The following is a 17,303-nucleotide window of genomic DNA, read 5'->3' as shown; positions in this document are numbered from 1 at the left end:
TAATTCACAAGACTTATGTGCTTTACAGTTTGTAACTATACAAATTACAATACTTGTCTATTAAAGATTTATATTTGTCCCTTTGGTTCTTACCAGCTCTTTCTGAAACGAGGAGAGAGACCATTATCCTCTTTTTATAGATGAGGAGACTGAAATTCAGGGAGGATTCCGGGTTAAGGGATTCGTCAACAGACACTTCATGAAAAGTGGTCAGAATTTGAACCCAGTTCTGATTCTAAAACCTATCTGCCTCCTCTCTATTCGTGGATAAATTAAGTAGAGTAGGGGAGTCTATTATTGACTGTCCAGCATGGGCTAGTAATTTCAGACACGCTATTTTTCATCTACAAACTACAGGGTAGGGAACTATGATCAAAGATAGAGAAATTAAGGTTTAGAGAGGACCAATAACTTTTTAGACGCAAGGGAAAGGGCTGAGCCCTTTCAGTGAGAAACAGGAGATAACTCTGGGAAGAGAGGTGTTGTCAGGTTACTGAAGTTTCTTGAGTGTGCAAAGCCAGACAGAGCATCTCGTAAAAGGAAGCTCACTGGTAAAAGGAGCGTTTGGGAGGCGTGTTTGCTATTCTGAGGAATATTTTCTTTTCCTTTTCAGCAAATCTTTATCACGTACGGAATCTTTGCTCTGCCACCTGCAAACAGACTGGAGAACAATGAAAAACACCCTCTGCAGGATATTGATTCCGATGGAGCAAATGTTGATTAAGCAGAATGGTGGCTTTTTTTTTTTTTAACTGGAGGCATTCCAGATCTTTCCTTAGGCCTGTCTCTCCAGGGAAATGAGCTCTAGCCTCAAAAATCTACAAAAAAAAAACGGGGTAAGAATGTAGATTTACGATGGGAGACGCTGGGCGGAAGGAGGCTATCTGGTAGGCTATCTAGAAGCTCATCTTTGTGTTATTGGAGAAACACTCTCCCTCTTGACAGGATATAGTCTGGTTATCACGTAATCTTCTCAGGTTTCATTCTCATTCTGTGCTTACAAATACCCCAAATATAAAGAGATGCATTTCATTAAGACAGCATTTTAAGAGGCAGTTAATCCCAGCTGTTGCCGTCTATCTTAAACACCTACCTTTTCACCCTAGTGTGGAGTTTACATGTCGATAAGGGATGTGAAAAAGGGAACCGCAGAAATCTCGGCAAAGGCAAAACACCAAGGCTGCCTGTGGGAATTGGAGTCAGAGAAAGAGCCCGGGAAGCTTTAAGTTCCAGAACGGCCCCTGGTACAATACTTGTCTGCCTTGGGGCTTTGGGCTGACCCCAGACACCGAGGACTGTAAACACTTTTCCAGTCACATAAACGGAAGGATTCTGTGCCTGCTACTTCGGCATTTTCTCCTTAAGAGACCTGTGGCAAAACAAGTGAAAAACACAGGTAGGAACCTGAGAGCCAGACCCCGAAGTTTTCAGCTGACTCACCGATTCTCTTTGCTGGCACTGCCCGTTCCCATCAAGGATGAATTCTCAACACCTGATCTCACTACACGAGTGTGAAAACCTGGTATGCACTCCCAGTTGGCCAAGTGGGATTTGTTGGCAAACGACCTGTGAACTTTCTCTCGCTCCTGGGTCTGCTAATCAGAGGAGTCTGGAAGGTTCATGGAGGGAGGGGGAGAGGTTAGAATTAAGTGTGAAATGGGGAAACCAGGAGGGGTGGTCCCCAAACCCAGCCAGGGTGGCGGCTGTAGCCCATTTTCGCTGATGGGGGAGTGGGGATGGGGGCGGGGAGATACTCTTTTGTGGGAGAGGAAATAAACCTGTGACTCCAGCCTGCCTGATCCTGCAGGATGGGCTGCCCGTGTTTGAAGTCAGGACTGGCGGGTTTCAGGAAGCTGGCTGCATCAGGTTCCCATTAGCTCAGGCAGCGACACAGTGGGTTCACACCATGACATGGTAACAATTAAGCCTTCTGCTACTGGTCCTTACCCTGGGGTGAGGCTCTTTTCTTCCTTAGCAATGTGGCTTCAAGTCGCCCTGATTTCCTTATGGCTCGATTTCCTGCAGATTCCCATTACTTCATGTCTAATCTTCTGAGACCACTTATTAGACCACACAAATTGTAACAATTGTCTCCAGCGCACAGACCCCCTTCCAGACCCACAATGTGCCTAGGAGAAATACAGTATCTGTATCTCTGAAATGTGAGAGTTACTTCCTATGTAAATAGTCGGATTACCCAAAATCAGAGTCATAAATATTGGGGGAAAATAAACTAATTATACATGCCTACCCTGAGGCATGATAGATTATTTTCTTTCTTTCTTTCTTTTTTTTTTTAAAGAGTGGTTAAAAAAACCCAGTGGTTTAGAATAATTATCTCCATCTTCAATGATGAGAGAGATAAGACACAAACGAATGACTGTAATATGAGGCAGCAAACAAAAAAGATATAAAGTTTTGGTTTTTCCAAGGAAGGAAAATACTTACATGCAGAGAAGAAGGCAGGTCATTGAAAGTGCCATTTGAGCTCAAACTTGAAACGTAGGTAGAACTTGGATACATGGGAGTTGACGGGAAGAAGAAAAGACCATGAGCACGGACAGATGCTATGGGAAGAATAATAAAATAAGTAAAATAAGACATAGTTCCTGCCTTCAAGAGGCTTTCAATTCAGTTGAAACGATAAAACAGACATAGGTAAGAAAAAATGTAGAGGACAATATAAGACACAGCAGGCTCAAATCACTTCAGATACAGTTGATACTTAATTGTGGTATGTAAATGTTAGGTGCTGTTTCAAGTAAGGAAGTTGTCAAAGTTTGATGAAATAACTGGGCCAGACTTGAGGAGGATTGGGATTTAAGGCATTCGCAGGAAGGAAAAATGAATGGAGTGAACGTCAGGCCGGCCATGTGCTGGAGACAAGTGGTTCTCAAACTTCAGGGAGCATCAGAAGCACCCAGAGGACTTCTCAGGGCACTTGGGTGGCTCAGTCGGTTAAGCATCCGACGTCAGCTCGGATCATGATCTCGCGGTTTGTGAGTTCGAGCCCCGCGTCAAGTTCTGTGCTGACAGCATGGAGCCTGGAGACTGCTTCAGATTCTGTCTCCATCTCTCTGCCCTCCCCTGCTCATACTCTGTCTCTCTCTTTCCTCTAAAATATGAAATAAATAAAAATTTTTTTTTTTTTTAAAAAGAAGCATCCAGAGGACTTGTCAAAAAAAAAATGTCCTTGGGCACCTCACCAGCATTTCTAATTTAGTAGGGCTGGGTGAGATGTGGCAAGTTGTATTTCTAGTAAGTTCCCTAGTGATGATGCTGATGTTCCTGGTCCAGGAAATTGCACTTTGAGAACTGCTGTGGACCCACCAACATGTGCTTGGAGGAAATACTGGGAAGTCAGAATAGCCAGAGAAGTTTACCCGAGAAGTATTAAAAATGAGTATACTGTTAACTCTTGTTGTTTTCCTCACTGAGGATTCTCCGTCTGAGTAGAACAATAAACATTCTTGGGGTGTTTTTCTATTCTCAAATGGCTTCTTGGTTTAGAATAAATTATTGTGAAAGAAGAAAATAAGACTTCTGCCTCCAGAAGAAACTGCTATGGTTAAAGCTGGATATCATTTAAGGAGATAGTTTCTGTTGATAACTTCTACAAGCATATTTCTTTTTGTTTTTATTTATTTACTTTGAGAAAGAGAGACAGAGAGAGAGAGAGAGAGAGAGAGACAGAGAGAGAGAGAGAGCGAGCATGTGTGTGCAAACGGGGAAAGGGCAGAGAGAGAGGGAGAGAAAGAATTCCAAGCAGGTTCCGTGCTGTCAGCGCAGAACCTGATGCGGGGCTCCATCCCACGAAGCGTGAGATCATGACCTGAGCCAAAATCAAGAGTTGGATGCTTAACTGACCGAGCCACCCAGGCCCCCCTACAAGCATATTTCTTAATGGCTTTGCCCCTGCCAGGTCTATTATATGATTGCTGTTATTTTAGAGTTTTATGTAGTGGATGGCCACTGTCACAGCCAACCCTTCTTAGAATCCAAGCATTAAAAACACTGACCAAAGCTACTTTGCAACATAATGTAGTTTTTGATTGCTTTGATGCTCAAGGATTCACATCATTTATTATCTCAAATATTATATAAACAGAAGTCATAATCTTCATTCCATGATCCGTTTGCTTTTGCATATTTAATTTTTTTAAATGTTTATTTATTTTTGAGAGAGAGAGAGAGACAGACAGACAGAGACAGAGCATGCGCGGAGAAGGGGCGGAGAGAGAGGGAGACACAGAATCCGAAGCAGGCTCCAGGCTCCGAGCTGTCCGCACAGAGCCCATTGTTGGGCTTGTACCCACAAACCGCGAGATCATGACCTGAGCGGAAGCAGGACACTTAACCGACTGAGCCACCCAGGCGCCCCTTTGCTTTTCTATATTTAAATGAAAACTTACCACCATTGCTTCCCCTCATTTGAACAGAAAAAAAAATTTAATCCAGTTCATGTGAAAAAAGACTTCTAAATTTAAAAATGTTTTCAAAATATCTTCATTCTGCTTAAAATAAAACAAATTCATAGTCTTCTTCCTATTGCATGGGGTTATTTATAAGTTTCTCCTTGAGTTTGTAGGCTGACTAGGGTGGGAATGGTTAGAAAGTAGAAAGTCTCTCCTACATATGTTCAAGATCAAGTTACTTATGTTTAAAGATCAGGTTGTAACGTGTGGACTTGCAGACCGAAATATGCAGTGCACTTTCCAAACTTCCTTTTAGTCTTTTGACTTATTTAAGAGCTGTGTGGTATGCAAATGATAGTAATTAGACAACATCAGCATACATGCAGTTAATAGCATGATTCATATTTATGAAGTACTGATTTTATGTGAATGCCAGAAATATAAACTGATCATACTGTTCAAGTTTTGAACTGAGCAAACAGACAAAAGGGCTAGGAAGGGAGTTTATTTTATAACAGTGAACCAAATTTATTATCATTTCTCATGATTTAACATGTGAAGGTTAACTAAGGTGTATAACTTTTATGGTATTTCTTTATGTAGAAAGAAATGACATGCTTTCATGTGATTAGGGACTAAAGGTGCTCATTTCTTCCTGTAGCCTAGAAAAGGGACTTTTGTAGCCCAGATAAGAGAGAGGTAGGGAGGGGCACCTGGCTGACTCACTTGGTAGACTGTGTGACTCTTTTTCTAATCTTGAGGTTGTGAGAGCTGAAGAGGGTCTTTAAGGGACCTGCCTAGGAATACACAGTGTCTTAGTGACAGGGTGAGACCAAAATTCTGGATTAGTCAAAATTTCTGACTCCTTGATCAGGACTTGATACTGTGATAAGAAGGAGCTGCTTTTTTTTTTTTCCATTACAGTTTTATTTATTTTTTTTAAATATGAAATTTATTGTCAAATTGGTTTCCATACAACACCCAGTGCTCATCCCAACAGGTACCCTCCTCAATGCCTGTTACCCACTTTCCCCACCCTCCCACCCCCCATCAACCCTCAGTTTATTCTCAGTTTTTAAGAGTCTCTTATGGTTTGGCTCCCTCCCTCTCTAACTTTTAAGAAGGAGCTTCTTTTGAGAGGAGAAATGCTCTTTTTTTTTTTTTTTTTTGTAAATTTACCTTAGACTTATTCCCTACAAGCATTTACTATCCTCTCCCTTATACTTTGAGCAATTTAGCAAAACAGTATCTTGAATGAAAATGTATTGAATATAAGAAAGAACATTTTATTTCTCCTCTAACCCAATATTAAAGATGGAATTTTAAAGATTTTTTTTTTCTTGGTCAGATGTATTTTTCTATGAAGAATATTTATTAAATTGAGATCAGGTTTCCATTTACTGTTGACATCTGGTACATATTCTTATTTGTGTGTTACCGTTAGCACATTTGTACATTGTGTCTGTTAGCTTAGGCATGGGATTCTCCAGTGTAATACGTGAGGTTGTCAATGCAACATGTCAGGCGTCACGTTGAAGAAAGGAGATGAGATTTTAAACAAATACATCAGTTAATTTGTTTGAAGGATTGTTGTCTTTCCCTATATTCATCCTGGGAGAACACACTCCTGTTTACATTGTCCTGCTCAGGACAGTTTCAGAATTCCCCCTGTATTTGTCCTCAAGTAGTCGGTGAGTACTCTCCAACGAGTCTCATTTTTTTTTTTTTTTAATGTCATTTTGTTTTTGACCAAAAGTACAATTCTCGGTTTGGTCAACGACCTCATCAACCAAGCAATGCTTAAAAGATTTTTGATTATTTCTAAAAACATGAAACCCACCGAGATCAAACCTACAGAGAAAGCACGATGACGTGGTACAGCTGAGGAGGTCGGAAAGTACAGAGAGAAGGTGACAAATACCGTGGGTAACCGCAGCACCCAGCGATAAACCCGGCCTTCCAGGAAGACTGTCTTGACCGTATGAGTTCTGATGTCTGTGAGGAGCAGTGCACCCCCTTCACACCTGTATCATTGGCGCCTGCCATGTATTCTCAGCATGATCTATTTAAGCACTGCAACAGATCAAATTCCTGCCTGTGCTTCATTTGCCTATAAGTCTCACTTTAAATATCTATGTGAAACAGTACAAGAGAAATATCTAGTGAGGAATTAACAGGGGATATTGAAATGGGATATTTTTTAGTCTTAGAAACTCTCCTGTTTTTATTACGCCATCACTTCCTTCCTTCCTGTCCTCACTTCCCTAGCCCGCAGCCCTTGCTCAATGCCTCAGTTTCTCCTCTAAGTACTCAGTTCCCTGGTCTTTGGCTTTGCCTCCCACTGCCCTGCACTGTTCCCCCCACCGACCCTTCTGCCCTCTCTCCCAGTGGCGTGTTTTACTTACTGTATTAGTGTGCGAGGGCTGCTATAACAAATACCGCAGACTGGGTGGCTTAGACAACAGAAATTTATTTTCTCACCGTTCTGGAGGCCAGAAGTCTGAGAGCAAGCTGCTGGCAGGGCTGGTTTTTCTCTGAGGCCTCTCTCCTTGGCTTGCAGATGGCCACCTTCTCTGTGTCTTCACATGGTCTTCTCTCTGTACCTGTCTGTGTCCTGATCTCCTCTTCTTATTTTTTAAAATTATTTTTTAATGTTCATTTATTTTTGAGAGAGAGAGAGAGCACCAGTGGGGGAGGAGCAGAGAGAGAGGGAGACACAGAATCCGAAGCAGGCTCCAGGCTCCGAGATGTCGGCACAGAGCCTGACGCGGGGCTTCAACCCACGAACCATAAGATCACGATCTGAGATGAGGTTGGACGCTTAACCGACTGAGCCACCCAGGCACCCCTAATTCCTCATCTTATAAGGACACCAGACATATTGGAGTAGGGCCATCCTAATGACTTCATTTTAACTTAATTACCTGATTAAAGGCCCTCCCTCCAAATGCAGTCACTTTCTGAGATCCTGGGAGTTAGGACTTCAACCATATGAATTTTGAAGGGGCCACAATTCACCCCATAACACTGATCTTTGATTCACCCAAAGGCGACATGGGGCCTGTCGCATTTGTGTCATTGGTTAAACAACTTGGGAAGAAACCAGGGAAGGGGACGTGTGGCAGGATGCAGAGAAAAACAATCCTCACAACCTGTTTCTGATAGCATCTTGGGGAAATGGTGGAGAAAGCAAGGAAGGTTAGTCATCACCTCTAATGTTTTCCTTTCAATAACATGTCCTCACGCCACAGGATTATGTCACTGGAGTTGGGTTTCTTTCTCCTGGTAAAATGATACCCCTGGGAAGGATGACATAATAGAACGACAAATTGGAGAAAGACAGATTCTGCTTTTGTTACTCACTACTGTGAAAACTCTGCGGCCTGGCACGCAGTAAATACATGTTGGCTGTTGTTGGTTTTATTAGTCTTATGATTATCATCATCGACTCTAAGCTCTATGAAGACAGGGACACTTCGTATCTTGTCCATGGCTATACTCCCTGGCCTCACATGGTGCTTAACAAAAAGTAGAAGCTTAATATATTTGTTCAATAAATGAAGACAGTTAATCTCAGAGGCACTCTTTTCCCATCTCTGAGAAGAACTAATATTTATTGAGCACTTACTATGTGTGAAGCTTGTGGACCTGGTTTACATGGATGATTTTATTTTCCTCCTCACACCAATCATTTGAGGTAGGTACTGCTTTTATCTGCATTTTTCAGATGAGGAAACTGGGGCATAGAGAGTTTAGTAACTAGTTAAGGCCACAAGCTAACAAACAGCAGAGTTCAGGTTCTGTTGGACTCAAACCTGCAGTACTAATGGGTGTGCTATAGTGCCTCCCTCATGTCCTTAAAGAAGGTGAAAAATGGCAGCTTCGTGGGCACCTTGGGAGGATTGAACTGGAATGTGTAAAGTGCCTAGTATGTCTTAGGAGCTCGATAAATATCACACCCTGCCGCCTCACTCCATTTACCTTGCTGTCCAAACAGAACTTGTCTTGTAACCAACAACTCCTCCCAGATCCTCGATTTACCCAAACATCCTGTATCCACTGCCCCCTTTCTCCACCCCCCTTCATAGCAGAGCTACTCTGGACTCAAGAGAGGTCTCTACTTTGTCTTGAAGCCACTCAAGTCAGGCAGGAGCCTCTCCTGTCTTCTGGAACTGCTCTTAGCAAGATGACCAAATACATCCGATGAACTAATCCAACAGCCTCTTTGTCTCACTTTCCCAGCCTCTTAGCATCATTCAACAGAGCTAATGACTCTCCTTAAAACACCCTTTTCTCGGAGCTTCCTGGCTTTTGTTTGAATCCCTTGAATGCTCCTTCTCGGTCCCCTTTGCTGGCATGCTCACCTCCATTCTGCATCTAAATGTTGACATACCCCAGGCTGAAACTTCCTTCTTTATCTGCATTCTCTGGCCAGGAAAGCGCGTCCATAGCCATGATTAAATGCCATTTGTATGTAGGTGGTTCCAAACTTCTGACTCCAGACTTGACTTTTCCCTGGAGTTTCAGATTCATGGATCTGGCTTCCATACAACATTGCTCCTTGCAATTCAATTCTGATGGACATCTCTAACTTAATATGTACACAGTCTTCCATATGCACTCCAATTCCCTTTCCCTGCCTAGATCTTTCACATTCTTTCCTACATAAGTAATGGCTCCATCCATTGTTCAGGATAAAAATCTGTGAGTTGTCCTTAATTCCTTATTTTCTCTTATCCTACTTTGAATTCAGCAGTAAGTCTTGTGGAAGGCTTTCCCTCCAAAGTGTATCTCAAACCCATCTATCTCAAATCTCTTTGAAATTAAAAGAGTTTTGACATGACTTCTGAGGGTCTCCGTGGTCTAGCTCCTGCATGCCTCTAAGACCTCCAGTATGGCCACCGTTCCCTTTGTTGTGATGCTCCAGGCACACTGAAACCTAGTCCTTGAACACAGCAGACTTATTTCTGTCTCAGGGCATTTGCACTTGCTCTTCTTTCTGCCTAGATTTCTTTCTCCCAGATCTCCACATGACTGTCTCGTTCTTATTCAGGTCTCAACTACAATATCATCTTCTCAGAGAAGATTTCCATGAGCACCTTGGTTAGAATATCTTCCGACCCACAACCTCATGTCCATCTATCAATTAGGAAAGTGTTTGGCTATGAATAAGAATAAACCTGGTATAGGCCTAAACTGATAAGTCTCTGTCTCACGTATTAAGACATCCATGGTAGTTAGGTCAAGGTTGTTCAAGGTTCAATGATGCTATCAGGGACTCAGACTCTTCCTCACTTTCTATTCTGCCATCTTTAACATCTTGACTTTATTCCTTGCGATTATCATTTCAAGGTCACAAGACAGCTGCTGTACCTCTAGGCATTATGTCTAGGTCCCAAACAAGAAGGAGGGAGAGTTCAAAGCATCAAAGTCTTTCCTTATGTGGCTCTGCATTTTATTGGGCAGGGAGGGCCTCCTCAGTGTGTTCCACTTGGACTCATGGCCTTGGGTCACACTATCCCTAGCAGTAAGGGATGCTGGAACATAAGCATTTTATCTTCCCAGCACATATACTAGAGAATGCAAGGGAGATGGGGGGTGTAAATGATCTGGGGCAGCTAAGACCAGGCACCTTTTATGCCATCTTGCTCTGCTTACTTTTTTTTTGTAGAACTTATGATTATCTGAAATTACCTTGCTATTTATCTGTTTTCTTACTTATGGTATGCTCTTATGTAGAGTAAGCTACACAATGGTGTAACATTTGGATGACAATGGATAACAATGGTGACCTTGTTATCTTTTGTTTAGGACCATGACGAGAAGCCACTCTAACACACAGTAGGCAGTCAATAACTAGTGGTTGATTGTTGAATAAGCCATCAAAAAATAGCTGAGATTTGCCTTTGTTACATATGCATTTCTTTTGTGGATAAAACACTCACACAGTAGTAGATCATTAAAGTTTAATTGTAAGCGTCCTGTGCAAATTGACTGGCATGCTGTTGAGACATTGTGGAGTGAACTATTCTGATCTGAGGAGTAACACTGGGTCTGTTCGCAGCAGCTGTATTGGTAGGATTGGTGGTATCTTCTGTTAGTTCCACACCCTCAAAGCTGCCTTTGTGATAGCTCAACTGGCAGAATGTCCACGGGTTGGAGAAAAGCTAAGTGTCCTCCCACAGGATTTAGCCACTGGCTATGTCATCTGGATTTGTGATCTAATTCGCTGAACTTCCTGGCCACACACAAGCTCCAGAATATTATGTAAAATATGAATGGCAGATACACAGGCTTGGTCAAGCTCATGATAAGTTTCTATGCCAGCCCAAGTTTCTATTTAAAAGAAGAGATTTAGTGGTGGTTCTCAAGTTCAAGGTTGAACATGGTCACTGGAGTCTAGGTGTGCCTAGTAATGGCTGATGGGCTAATGGAGCGGTTCCTCTTGTAAGGGTGCACTGAATAGCCTCATGGGAATCCCTTACCCTAGAGAAGAGTTGAGCTCACAAGTTCAGTCTCAGTGCTCTGCAGAGAGAAGGGATACTGAAGACTGCCCCTTGCCTTTAGATGAGCTGTTCATGGACTCGTAGGTGAATCCAGGGGAAAATAAGGAGCTGTAAGTAAATGTGGGAAGGAGTCTTTTGATCACAAATCCTCCAAATATATAGCACGAAGCTATATTGCTGTGGGAGGTGTTCCTCCCCCTTCTTTGTGGCTCATAGCCATGGCTCTGGTGCATGGAGGGTGTCACAGAACACAGAACCCATTCAGCTTGTTGAGGTTTCTAGTGTGGTGGCCATACCTACAGCAACTAATTCCTGAGCATACGAAAGACATCTTTGGGAACTCTCAGAAAGAAGCAGGAGAGACCTGGTAGGGATGGAGATACTGTGATGGTGGGTAGGAGTGAGATGTCTGTTTCATAATTTGTAATAGGAACCCTTATTTTATTTTATTTTATTTTATTTTATTTTATTTTATTTTATTTTATTTGTTGTTTTTGTTTTGTTTTATTTTATCCTACGAACTCATTTTAAACATTAGTCCCAGCCCCCACTTTAGCCTAATGAAGCCTAGGGAAAATGGACTACATACATTTATTGAACAAATATTAACTGCCAGGTAATGTACTAGATGTTGCAGTGCAGGGAACAAAATAGATAAAGTCCCTACTTTCATAGAGCTTCTTACCTTGTAGAGGGAGAGATGGAGAATAAACAGACTTCAATAATGGGATTGATGAAAGGGCTAAAAGGTGGATATAAAAAGAAAAATTAATTTAGAATATGGGCCGGAGACTCAAAGGAGAGGTTTAGGGAAAATTACTCTTGGGGGAAGATGCTAACTATTCTCCGTCTCCATCTCCACAGCTTCAAAGTCATCACCAGCGTCACCATGAGCCAAAACAGACCTCCTGAGGCCAACCCTTTTTGTCCCTTTCCTGTGCACAATGAGTCCCATTGCCTTCATCACCCAAGTGACAGTCTGGCCTTGTGATTTATGAGCATGGTGTCTCCGTGGCTGGGCTCTGAGCGTCTGCACCCTGGGTTTCTGGGAGCCTCGTGCAACGGTGAGCCCACTGCAGGGGCTTGAAAAGTATCTGTTGACCATCTGACAGGGTGAATGAATGACGCGGAGTCACGTTGCAACAGGTGAGCTTTAGGTCAGACATAAATGCTTCTTGTCAGGCTCATGAAATGCTAAAACAGCTGTGAGCGCAGCTCATGGTTCACACCATGTCAGGCTTCAGCTCAGGGAGGATTAACCCATTGGCTGCAGCAAAGTTACTGCCAGTGGATCTGTTTCAGCCACCGCACATCCTGGAGGGCCATCGGGTCAGTCAGGCTATGGCCACAGAGGGCCTTTGTAAATATGCAGAGTCCTAGCAGCCTAAAAGCGGCGGGTGCCACGATGCATGGGACTCTCACGAATCTCAGGCCAAATCCTAAAAACATTCTACCATTTGCTACCTTGACCAGAAAAAGAAAAAATGTGTGTGTGTGTGTGTGTGTGTGTGTGTGTGTGTGTGTAATAAGTTTGTTAAGTTCTGCAAAATGTGTGGAATTTTGTGAATGACACTTATTTACCCAGGCTACTCCCATCTTAAAAAGCAAAATATGTCTTGGAATTACCTCTTCAAGGCAGGAAAAATCCCAACCAGGTAGGACTGATAGTTTTGGGGAATACGAATACAAGAGAATGAGAAGTGAAGCACACTGTTTATTCTCCAGCACTGAAAAAAAACAGATTTGAAAATAGCAAAATGGGAAAAGGGAGGAATCAGTAATAAAGAGATACGAACACAGAGAACAGATTGGTGGTTTCCAGAGATGAGAGGTTAGAGGAGAGTGGGCAAAAGGGGTTAAAAAGTACAAACTTCCAGTTATAAAACAAATAAGTCCTGGGGATACGATGTACAGAATAGGGGATACAGTTAATAATACTCTATTGTATCCTGGAAAATTGCTAAGACAGTAAATCTTTTTTTTTTTAATTTTTAAAAAAAATTTTTTTTCAACGTTTATTTATTTTGGGGACAGAGAGAGACAGAGCATGAACAGGGGAGGGGCAGAGAGAGAGGGAGACACAGAATCAGAAACAGGCTCCAGGCTCTGAGCCATCAGCCCAGAGCCTGATGCGGGGCTTGAACTCACGGACCGCGAGATCGTGACCTGGCTGAAGTCGGACGCTTAACCGACTGCACCACCCAGGCGCCCCACTAAGACAGTAAATCTTAAAAGTTCTCATCGTAAGCAAAAAAAATTTTTTTTAATTGTTTAATGTTTTTTAATGTTCATTTATTTTTGAGAGAGAGAGTGAGAGACAGACAGAGCATAAGTAGGGGAGGGGCAGAGAGAGAGAGAGGCACAGAATCTGAAGCAGGCTCCAGGCTTTGAGCCGCCAGCACAGAGCCCAAAGCGGGGCTCAAACCCATGAACTGCAAGATCATGACCTGATCCAAAGTCAGACACTTAACCGACTGAGCTACCCAGGTGCCCCTGAACAAAAAAATTTTGTAACGATGTTAACTATACTTATTGTGGCGATCATTTTGTAATGCATACAAATACCGAATCATTATGTTGTACACCTGAAACTAATATCATATTATGTGCCAATTATATCTTCATTCAAAAATAGTAATGAGAGGGGCGCCTGGGTGGCTCAGTCGGTTAAGCGTCCGACTTCTGCTCGGGTCATGATCTCCCGGTTTGTGAGTTCGAGCCCTGTGTTGGGCTCTGTGTGGACAGCTCGGAGCCTGGAGCCTGCTTCGGATTCTGTGTCTCCCCCTCTCTCTGCCCCTCCCCTGCTCACGCTCTGTCTCTCTCTGTCTCAAAAATAAATAAAAACATTTAAAAAAAATAGTAATGAGAGCATAACTTACCCATCGTCTGTCCACTTCGACCGGCATTCTCAGTAGAAATTCATTCTGCGTTACGACCCAACCCACAATAAACGATGTACCACCTATCCACCTACCTACCGGAAGGACAAGTGTCACGAAACACTACTTAACCTTACTATGTGCAATGCACTCTGATATTTTCTACTACATTCTTTTTCGTCTCTTTAAGAAACGTTGCTCATAACCTGTGAAGTTGTGTGGCTTTGGCCATTAGTTTTCAAACCACAGCCCCAGGTAGCTTTTGACTGAGTGAATTACATGGTGCGCTGGGGTTGAAACCGTACCCTGCAGTGGGGGTGGCTGGAGCACATCAGGGCCCGGCGTCCTGCAGAGAATATTGATGTCCTTCCTGTCTCAGGGCTGCTCCAGGCAGGCTTAGCCTGTGGACCCTGTGCTCCAGAATCATACCAGGTGAGGGGGCAGGAGACGGGGTGTGAAGTCACCTCCCGCAAGCCTCTCTGCCTGATGAGCTGCTGGCGTCCCCACCCATCACACAGAAGTTCAGTAGAGCTCAGCGATTCGGACTCTGTGACAGAATGGAATTTGTTAGAATTTAGTTAGGGGTGATTACAATTGCCTATCTGAGAAATGTGAATTTAATCAAGTGATGTTTTCGAGTCCGGCCCATAAAAATAGACAGAAAAAGTCCATTGTACCTTAAAATGCTAATAGAAGTCTCCCCCACCCCAGCTGCTGCTCTTAGCTTCCTTTTGTCAGACAGATAATCTGAGTCAAAAGAATTTATTTGGAGTGCCATTTTGTTGGTTGCTTAGAGAGGCAACATTTGGCCTCAGGCTAGCAGGAAGGAGCCCATGGCACCTCCTCAGGAGGCTGGGCAGGCCCGGAGGCCTGCTAACTGGAAGAACTGTCTGTTGTCAGTATGTTATTAGATGGCGTTATGCTGAGAAAAATGAATGTTTTTAGCGTTAGTTGCTAGTGTTCTTAAGTAAGAGATGCCCTTAAGGTTCATGAATGAAGAAATGGGAAATCCGGATCCCTCGCTATTCAGGAAGCTTAAACCTGAGTGGGAGGGTTCCTCTCACTGTGGCTCTGGGACTGGGGCAGGCACAAGGGCTTTCTATTCACTGATACATGTCTAGAGCCTAGAGGGGTCTGGCATATTGTAGATGCTTGAAAAGTAGTTGTGGGACCAACAAATGACAAGCGACATGCGGGAGAAGATCCCTTGCTGGGGGGCCCATGCCTTGAAGTTTTTCCTGTATGTGGCTGCAGGGCGGTTGACAAGTGCCAGCGAGTCCGCTGTCCTCCTCCACTGTGATTTTCCTCAGAGATGGTGTCAGTTTCTCAGTCGCTAGTTTTGTGCATGCACTCCTTTGCCGTGTGGCAGTCAGGACTGGTGGCTCGGGCAAGGGGTGAACTCATGCTCTGCCCCTTTCTTTCCGCCTCTGGTGTAGATCCTGCTATGGAATCACCTGGAGATCTCCAACTAAGAGCACAGAAGACGGGCGAGCAACTCAGCCCCTTGAAGGCACAGCATTCAGCAAAGGCATATGTTCATGATGAGGCCTTGGAGAAATCCCAAGGAGATCTGCTCTCAGTTACACGATTATTTGGTTGGGTTTTACTTCTTGTTCATCTAGCCATCCGCCAATGCTTCATGACTAGCTTTTAACATTTAACAAATGAGGAAACTGGAATAGGGAAGAGTTTAGAATTTGAGATTATTACTTACATTTTTGGAGAGTTCAAAACATTTCCTTTTGTGCAATCTTATTTAATCATAATAATAATCCTATAAGATGGTGCTCTTAAAGATTACTGTTACTTTGGTTGAGTTAGAAAAAGGCTGAGAGAGGCTAGAATTTCAATATTGTCCTGCCTCTGTTCCTAGATATATATATGCTGAAGCCAAGTGACGGCGAATTCAAAGCCTCTGTTAGCACAAGGCTTTTGCCTCTGAATACTGGTGCGTCCCCCCGGGAGCCAGGCTGGACTGCTGGGAGGGCTCCTTGTGACCAGGCAGAGACAGCAATGCCATAAGTAGGCCAAGGCTCTTTCTCAGTGCTTGCCAGCAAGCTGCACTTAATTCTCAGCCCTCTGTTCTCCTGCTCTGAGTCCAAGGAGAGAATGGTCCAAGAAAATGGGAGATAAGCAAAGGAGAGGAAAGGGAGACTCCTTTTAAGCCTAGAGCCGACTTGGCCCTTTTCATCTCCTCAGAGCAGAACAGCTCCAAGAATCCAAGAAGCTTGAGTAGCCTGGGGCAGCCCTGAGTCTCTAGCCCTGAAGGGTTTGCAATTGAAAAAGATCAGTATTCTTCGGAGAGTGAGACTGTCTTTACTGCTCATCACTCTGCCCAGGGATAGGTCCTTGATTCATCCCTATCTGCCCTCATCTTCCTTGGGGAATAGATGGGAAGGGATAAAGGAAGAGAAGATGGTAGACGAGAGCCTCCTAATGGGATAAGAATCATTCCTGTCCTATAGCTGAGATACTAAGACTCAGAGGTTAAGTGGCCTCTCCTCCACCACCCAGCTGGACAGAGCTAGACCCATTTCAAGAATTCATCCACTCAAGGCTTCTGTTTGATGCTCAGGGCCGCACCTGGTCCCATGCCGCTCTTCCCACTGAGACCGCACACACCCAGCATGCTGTGCACACTGGGCCGCTGCCACTCAGGAGCTGTGAAATGCAGTGGAGGGAAGTGTGATTATAGTTCCTTTACACAGAGGAGTTAAAAAGCACTGAAATACGAAGAAAGATTTTTTTTTAAGTTTTTTAATGTTTATTTATTTTTGAGAGAGACAGAGACAGAGTGCAAGCAGGGGAGGGGCAGAGAGAGAGGGAGACACAGAATCCAAAACAAGCTCCAGGCTCTGAGTTGTCAGCACAGAGCCGGACACGGGGCTTGAACCCATGGACCGTGAGATCATGACCTGAGCCGAAGTCAGATGCTTAAGCGACTGAGCCACCCTGACACCCCTGAAATATGAAGAAAGATTTAAAGGAGCTAAATAAATGGAACTGGGCTACTTGATAATTACGAGGGATGTAATAGCAGGCTGCACATTTCTGAAGGATAGAAACATCTGAAATGACGAGCTATCTAGTGTGGAATATGATTAAGGAATGAATAGCATGAAGTGGAAACATAAGTCAGATAACAGGACAATAACTAACAACTCTCTTTTCCTTTGTCTCCCTTCTGCAGGGGCAAGAGGAAGAAACAGACTTCAGGGACCTGACAACTTTAGGAGTTGTTTTTCCAAAACAAGCATTCATTGCTATAGAATGACATAGGATAAATGAAGGTTTCAGTCCCAGATGAATTTCCTAGCCCATTTTATTTTATTCTATTTTTTATTAAAATTTTTTTTCAATGTTTATTTATTTTTGAGAGAGAGAGAGCACAGGCAGGGGAGGGGCAGAGAGAGAGGGAGACACAGAATCCGAAGCAGGCTCCAGGCTCTGAGCTGTCAGCACGGAGCCCGATGCAGGGCTGGAATCCAGGAACCCTGTCTTAA

The 17,303-nt window shown here is 43.5% G+C and overlaps 1 long non-coding RNA gene across 1 annotated transcript; it reads left to right on the top strand.

Moving 5' to 3' along the window:
* The first annotated feature begins 1,112 nt into the window (after positions 1 to 1,112).
* On the top strand, positions 1,113 to 15,479 carry LOC125156522 (uncharacterized). Its single transcript, XR_007148643.1, has 3 exons — positions 1,113 to 1,396; positions 11,786 to 12,067; positions 15,237 to 15,479. It is a non-coding gene; the product is annotated as an uncharacterized LOC125156522 (long non-coding RNA).
* The last annotated feature ends 1,824 nt before the right edge of the window (positions 15,480 to 17,303 follow it).

Source organism: Prionailurus viverrinus, chromosome F2, assembly GCF_022837055.1.
Source record: "Prionailurus viverrinus isolate Anna chromosome F2, UM_Priviv_1.0, whole genome shotgun sequence".
Lineage (NCBI taxonomy): Eukaryota > Metazoa > Chordata > Mammalia > Carnivora > Felidae > Prionailurus > Prionailurus viverrinus.
The sequence above is the reverse complement of the archived record's forward strand: the minus strand, read 5'-3'. Positions and strand labels throughout refer to the sequence as shown.